The following is an 8,182-nucleotide window of genomic DNA, read 5'->3' as shown; positions in this document are numbered from 1 at the left end:
GAGTGGGGGCGGGGGGGTCGAAGCCCACGGAACCCAGCTGCTCACAGCTGCACGCAGGGCAGACCTCTTCCTGGAGGCAGAATCACAAACGCCTACAGTGTTCCGGCCAGGCCCCCCTGGAGGAGGCTGATCTATGTCTGACACTGGGCTCCATGGCTCCCCTTGACAGATTCTCCTCGTTCCACCCTCACACTCTGGATGTTGAAAAACAGTCCATATCACCCAAGCCAGAACTTTTTTCATGGTGCCAGGAGAGGGTGAGGTCAGCCAAGACAGGACAAGTGGAGAAAATAGAAGAACTCGCTCAGGCTCAATTTTCTCATCACTAATACAGGGTTAAGAACACCAGTCACTACATATGGTTCTCTTGAAGAGTAAGAAAACCCACAGAAAACACTTAATAGAAGAATTGTATAACATGAGTTAGCTGTTATTATTGAAGTTATTATATGAAGAACATTACATGCCCTTTATTTCATTTTTACAAAAGAAGAACGTTGCTTCTATTCTTTGTGGACACATCTCTCTGGCATGCTTTATTATAATTTTAAGCACAAAATTTAGAAAGCAGCCTTAAGAATATCGTTCTACAGGGCTGACACTGTGGTGTAGTGGGTAAAGTCGCCTCCTGCAGTGCCAGCATCTTGTATAAGGTGCCAGTTTGAGTCCCAGCTGCTCCACTTCCGATCCAGCTCTCTGCGATGGCCTGGGAAAGCAGTGGAAGATGGCTCAAGTGCTTGGGACCCTGCACCCACAGAGACCCCAAAGAAGCTCCTGGCTTTGGATCGGCTCCACTCCAGCCATTGCAGCCATTTGGGGAGTGAACCAGTGGATGGAAGACCTTTTTTTTTCTCTCTCTCTCTCTGCCTCTAACTCTGCCTTTCAAATAAATAATTTTTTAAATAATCATTCTTAAAAAAAAAGCAGAAAAGACTGACACTTGAATTGACACTTGAATTTCTCCCACACTAAAGAGGCCCCACTCTGATATGATGGCTGGAAATATCAAAGCTTGTCACTGGGAAAGTAATTTGTACGACAGGTCTTTGGAAGTCCTTTTACCTGCACTAACAGCTTTTACATAACACTGCTATAATCCTTAAGAGATAATACAATTTTTCAATGATTTATTTATTTGAAAGGCAGAATGTCAGAAGGAGAGAGAGAGGGAGAGGGAGAGGCAGAGAGAGAAAGAGATCTTCCACCTATTGGTTCACTCTTCAAATGGTGGCAACAGCCAGGTCTGAGCCAGACCAAAGCCAGGAACCAGGAATTCCATCCATCCGGGTCTCCCATACAGATGGCAGGGGCCCAAGCACTCGGACCATCTTCTGCTACTTTTGCAGGTGCAGCAGGTACTCCAACACAGGACGTCAGCATCGCAAGTGGTGGCCTAGCCTGCTGAGCCACGCCAGCCTCGAGGGTCTTTTTCAGACTACAGGAGGCTCAGGGCGTGCTCTTCTCTTCCTGGAGCACGCATGCGCATGGTATGAAGTCCACAGCCTCCTTTTTAAACTAAGAATTAAGAGTCTTTTGCTTCCTAACATAAGTGGTTAGCGTGAATCTATTCTAGACACAAAACAGAACCCTAGTCACAAGCTAGCAAGAAAGAGGGAGATGCATCCCTAAATAACTATTCTATCTTCAGGTTACTCATTTTTTTCACAAGTCTGTATTAACTCTGCCTTCAGAAATTTCATATGCACATCCATTAATTGTACTTTATCAATATAATTAGGCTCATTCACTAACAAGAGTCTTCTCTGGAAGACATAACTCTGGCTAAGTGGTGGTTATAGACTAAGAGAATGAATGCAAAGTGGACGGAATCTTGCCTACGGAAAAGATGCTCACAAACTTGCCAAACCCCTGTTCTCCTTCACTAAATAACCAAAATATTGCCCACAAGAACCTTGCAAAATATCTTAGAAAATCTCATATTTAGATGGGATTCCTAAAGAACTTAAACACTTCTTGACTACCCCTGCCCGTAACTGTGCACATCTCGGGCTCACACGGGTACCCCTTCTCAGGACTAACCCTATTCACCGCCCACCAGTCCATCACGTGAGCGTCCCTGACCTAGCCAGCTGCATGGTCTTGAGCTCTGATCGTGCGCACGGCCATTCCCAGCACAGCCTCACATCCAGAACCAACGGGAGAGAAAGGGAGCCGGGCGCTGCTTCCCCAAGCTCCCAGCCTGGCAGGAGGCGCAGTCTCCGCGGGGGAGGTCCCCTGAAGACCCCTCTGGCTCAGAAAGGTCAGCAGCGGTCAGCACGGTGCCGGGACACCGCATCCCGCAGCCCGAGGCCACCCAGACCGGCTCCCTGCTGGCGCACCCCTGGGAGGCAGCGCGGGCTCCAGGCTCCGGCCTGGCCCACACCTGGCCGTTGAGGGCATCTGGGGAGCGCGCCCGCGGAAGGGGGACCTGTCTGTCTCCCTCGCTCTCTCAAATACAGGAGTGACTGGATAAACACACACACACACGACAGAGAACTCGTGCAATCGTAGTTCTGCGTCTCCTGCGGGAGAACATCACCGGAAGGCTTGGTAACCGCCCCGGCGCGGGCCCACTGCCCGGTGCGGACCCGCGCGGCGGCTGGAAGCCGAGCCCGAGGCCTAGGTCACGGCGGCACCTCCACAGCTAACGGACGCAGGGGCACCCAGTCCTCGCGGGCACGCGCACGAGCGCACGCAACGACCCCCGCGCCTGAGACCCCGCCAGAGCCCACGGAGCCTCCCTGCCCTCGCGCTCGCCGCCTGTTGGGGTCCGGGTCCCGCGCCGGCCCACGTCCGCAGAGGTCCCCCAGTTCCTCCCATTATTGTTGTCTTCTTCACTCAAGCCCTGGTTACCCCGTGGGGTTGGTCGGAGTCCGCAAAGCCCTTCCCCAGAGAACAAGCACTGCCTTAGCCTAAGTTCGCTGCCCGGCTATAGTAACGAAAAACTGGCAGTGGGATCCGGGGTCCTAGTTGTCCCCGGTGGCCTCTGGGAAATGTAGTCCAAGCTAAATTGGCCTGGCCTCAGTGGCCTTTGGGAAATGTAGTCCAGAGGCGTAAAACGGCCGCGCAAGGACTGCCCACCCGGCGCCCCGGGGACTGGGAGTGCGCAGGCGCAGGAGCGCCGGTAGCGCTGGCCGTGGAACCCGGAGCTGGGAGATAACGAAAAATCCTGTAATAGGTACTAAAATGTGTCCTGACGTTAACGTGAAAATATGGTAGCTATTCAAAATAACTTATATTATTCAATAAAATATTAATAGGCGTAAAGTAACCTGGTATTGCTAATAATAGACTAAACATGTGAGGGAAATGTAGCCGCCCTCTGATAAAGCGATTTAATTTTTATTAGATATTAAAATTATAGGCTAGGGGCCGACGCTGTGGCGTAGCGGGTTAACGCCCTAGCCTGAAGTGCCGGCATCCCATATGGACGCCGGTTCTAGTCCCGGCTGCTCCACTTCCAATCCAGCTCACTGCTAGGGAAAGCAGAGGAAGATGGCCCAAGTCCTTGGGCCCCTGCACCCACGTGGGAGACCTGGAAGAAGCTCCTGGCTCCTGGCTTCAGATCAGCGTGGCTCCGGCCATTGTGGCCAACTGGGGAGTGAACCAGCGGATGGAAGACCTTTCTCTCTCTCTCTCTCTCTCTCTCTGCCTCTCCTTTGCTCTCTGTATAATTCTGACTTTCAAGTAAATAAATAAATCTTTAAAAAATAAAAATACAATTATAGGCTATAGTGTTGTGTAGTCTTAAGATTTTTCTTGAGGGGCTGGCGCTGGCATCTCATATGGACACCTGTTTGAATCCTGGCTGCTCCACTTCTGATCCAGCTCTCTGCTATGGCCTGGGAAAGCAGTAGAAGATGGCCCAACTCCTTGGGCCCCTGCACCCATGTGGGAGACCCGGAAGAAGCTCCTGGCTCCTGGCTTTGGATCAGTTCAGCTCCAGCCATTGCGGCCATCTGGGGAGTGAACCAGCAGATGGAAGCCCTTTCTCTGTCTCTCCCTCTCTCTGTAACTCTACCTCTCAAATGAATAAATGAAAAATATTAAAAAAAAAGATTTTCTTTGAAAAAGAAAATAAATACAATCAGGCTAATTAAACAACTATTACCTAAATTTAAAAGACATGTATCTTTCTGTCCTACCATGCATTACAGGATTTTTACTCTTCTTGATTACTTTTCCAGTAACATTTCTCTGAATTGCCTGGAGCTTTTACGGCGTAGTTCTTTTTGTTTATGTAGCAGTAAAGCCGAATTCAGGCAAATGTAAGATTCACTTTGCCTTCCAACCCAGCTTTTATTAAGCCCACATCACACTGTCTCCTGTTGTCAGCTCAATAACATTTGGGGACGGAATAGGATTCTGCTTGATGGTAGCAGCAGGCTTCGGCCTTGGAATTGATTCCCAGCTCTGCACGCGTGTCCATCCGCTGTGTTCTGCAGGCTTTCCCAGGTACAGCGGCTGTGCACGTGTAGACTGCTCATCTCCCTCTGAACTCCGTTAACCTGGAAACTACAGGGAGAGGGCTTGCTGCCTGCTCCCTTCATGTTGATTTTGTAATTGGCCAGATAATATTTTGGCTGCTTCTGCAAAGGCATTTTTCGGATAAGATTAACGTTGAAATCAATGGTCTTTGAGTAAAGCACATTAGCCTTTATGATTTGGGGTGGACCATATCCAATCAGTTGAAGGATTTAATATAGACTTCTTCATGCAAGAAGGAATATTTAAAAAAAAAAGATTTACTTATTTGAAAGAGTTACAGAGAGGCAGAGAGAAAGAGAGAGAGAAAGAGAGAGAGAGAGAGATCTTCCATCCGCTTGTTCACTCCTCAAATGGCCACAACAACTGGAGCTAAACTGATCCGAAGCCAGGAGCCAGGATCTTCTTCCACGTCTCCTGCATGGGTGCGGGGCCCAAGGACTTGGGCCATCTTCTGGAGTTTTCCCAGGCACATCAGTAGGGAGCTGGATCAGAAGTGGAGCAGCTAGGTCTAGAACTGGCACCCATATGGGATGCTGGCCCTGCAGGCTGCGGCTTAGCCCACTGCACCACAGTGCCGGCCCCGCCTTGTATTTTTAATATGCGTCCTTTTCTGTTTGAATGATGACACTACATTTTTTTTATTATTGCATTTGAATGGATTTTAGTCTTTTTTCAGAGATCCAGCCACTGGAGGGAGGAGCCTGTTGTGTATAAGATACTGTGTTCATCTGAAGCTGAAGGTAAACTCACAGGTGCTGAGGGGAACGGGAATGTCCTCTGTGCTGTTACTCTCACCCGCGGAACTTCACAGACCTGCGTAATGCCAGCACCCAGGACATCTGGGGAACGTGTAAACATGACTCATGATCTCCCAGCTGACTTCCTGGTGCACCTCAGGTCCCTCCTGCGTTGGCTCTATCTTCAGTTTGGCACCGGTGATGGTTCCTGCACGGATCTGTCCTCACTGAATTGGAGAATAAATGACACCGTGACATAAAGTGACGCAGGGAGAGGCAGCTTCGGTCCTTTTCCTGTCGAGGAAAACATCTCTGCACAAACTAATAGAGATGAAGGCATCAGCAAGATTGGGTCACCTGGGCCGTGCTCCTTTATAGCACTTTGCAGAGAGTGACGGGGAAATTCTAAGGGGAAATGAAGATGCTCAGCCTGATCAGGCCACGGTAAGCAGCCGGGTCCCCATGTTGTTGTACCCGGATGTCCGGCAGTGGTGGTGCCAATTATACTGCTCAGTGCTTGGCAGCTAGCATTCCCCTCTCTTCCCCGCCCCCTCCTGCCCTTCCTGCCTCCCTCCCACTTCTCTCTCTCTCTCCCTCTCTCTCCCTCCCTCCTTTCCTCTTTCACCTACACATTCTTCCCGTTTTCCACACTCTCCCACTCTGCTTCGTAAGGCAGGCATGAGCTGTCCTCAGAAAGAACCCTCAGTATCTTGGGAAGCCTCTGTCTTAGGTGAGGCTTCTAGATGGTGTCCAGATAAAGGGAGGCCCCTGTCCTCCCAAAAGGAGGTGGTGACCACATCTGTTAGCCCAGTATCATGGAGTGCAAATATTTTCTTTTCTTTTTTTAGAATTATTTATTTATTTGAAAGTCAGAGTTATATAGAGAAGGAGAGGCAGAGAGAGAGAGAGAGAGAGAGAGAGAGAGGTCTTCCATCCACTGGTTCACTCCCCAGTTGGCCACAATGGCCGGAGCTGTGGCGATCTGAAAGCAGGAGCCAGGATCTTCTTCCGGGTCTCCCACATGGGTGCAGGGGCCCAAGGACTTGGGCCATCTTCTACTGCTTTCCCAGGCCATAGCAGAGAGCTGGATCAGAAGTGGAGCAGCCGGGACTCGAACCAGCGGCCATATGGGATGCCAGCACTGCAGGTTGGCAGCTTTACCCGCTACGTCACAGCGCCAGCCCCTCAAGTATTTTCAAATGCATCCACTGAAATACATCCCAGATCTCAAGGTGCAACTCGTTCCGTATCAGGCGCTGACTTCAGTGTGACAGACCTGCCAGGGCCGTGAATTGAATGCAGAATAGGAGTGCAGAAGCTCTACTGCATTATAACTGCACCTCGTCAGTAGTTTTCAGTGAAGCCTGCTCTCTTGCTGCAGGGTGAGAATGCCTTAAACAAGGGAGCTTTCTGGCTTTGCTAACATTCTCAGAGTTCATTTATTTTAAAGTCTGACCATTTGTTTTCTTTAGGTATTCTATGGAGGTTACAGAAAACTAACCTATTATACAGTCCTTAAAGTTGCCATTGCTCATGTATTTTTCAAGTTCAAGAGCCTTTGTTACCCCCATACATATGTAGCTCATCTCATTCACCACGGGCAAGAGTTCCAGTAACTGTGATCCTGCAGCATATTGGGGGAAATCAACCCTGGACTGCAGCCAGCAAGTGGGCCCTTGTCCTCTGATGGATTGATGAGTGATCTAATTCTATTTGTTTTTAAAATATTTATTTATTTGAAAGGCAGAGTTAGAGAAAGAGAGAGAGAGAGAATCTTCCATCTGCTGATTCACTCCCCAAATGGCCCAGTGGCCAAGGCTGGGTCTGGCTGAAGCCAGGAGCCTAGAACTCCATATGGGTCTCTAATGTGAGTGCTGGGGCCCAAGCACTTGGGCCATCTGTGGTATGGGAGACAGGGGTGGTGGGAGCACCAGTAAAGACCCCGTGCAAACTGGGGCTTGAACACAGGCTACCTCTGAGAGGCAGGAAATGCACCTGAATTTTTTCTCACTGAGGACGAGGAACACTATTTATCCACCCGATTCTGTGCTTAGTAACTGTGGTCACTTCAGGGATTCTGTTGCTCTGGCTGGGCACCACAGACTGGGTCATTTATGAGGAACAGAGGTTGGTCTGACTCCCAGGTCTGGAGGCTGGGCAGGCCCAGAGTGTGCACTGGCGACTGCTCACCACCTGACCTTTTCCCTGTGTCATGGTGGCAGGCATCACGTGGCGAGATGGAGCAAGTCAGAGAGAGAGTTTGCTGTTATTGCAAAGTCCCTCCCTGGAGAGCCCACGGCTCTCTCAGTCCCTGGCTCCCTCAGTCCACGAGCGAATTAAGACGTTCAAGAAGGCAGAATCTCATGGCCCATGCACCTCTCCATGACGCACCTGTCAGACACCATGAACACATGACTTAGGGGACTGTGTGTCCAATGCATGAAATCTGGAGGACACAGTCAAACTGTAGCAGCCAGAGAGGGTCCCCATCACTCTCACCGAGTCCGCCATGATCCCTCCTCTGGACCATGGCCTCAGCCTCCTGATGGCTCTCCTCGCTTCAGGGCTCGCCCCCAGCTACCCATCGCTCATCCCCGTCTCTCAGGAAGGGGCAGCTTTCTCCTGGCTTCCTTCAAAGCCTGCACAGCCTCTGCTCTGTTCTCTCTCTGAGCCCCCCTCCTCTCCTCGACTCCATTCCATCCCCGTTGGCTTCAAGGACCATTCCCTGAGGGCACCAAGCGGCCCTCCTCAGGCCTTTGCCGTGACTGGATTGCCCTTCCACTGACTAACTCTGTGGCTCACTCAACTGCCGCCTTCTAGACTTCACTTAAATCTCACCTTAGTGAGGCTTGCCCTGTCCATTCAGTGTGAAACCTGAAACCCATGCTTCTCCCCATCCCCAAACTCAATTCCCCATGAGTTGCTTTGTTCTCTACGGCACTGGTTACTGCTGATCT

Source organism: Oryctolagus cuniculus, chromosome 18, assembly GCF_051225735.1.
Source record: "Oryctolagus cuniculus isolate XC-2025 breed Fujian yellow rabbit chromosome 18, ASM5122573v1, whole genome shotgun sequence".
NCBI classification, from domain to species: Eukaryota; Metazoa; Chordata; class Mammalia; order Lagomorpha; family Leporidae; genus Oryctolagus; species Oryctolagus cuniculus.
Note: the sequence above shows the minus strand (reverse complement) of the source record.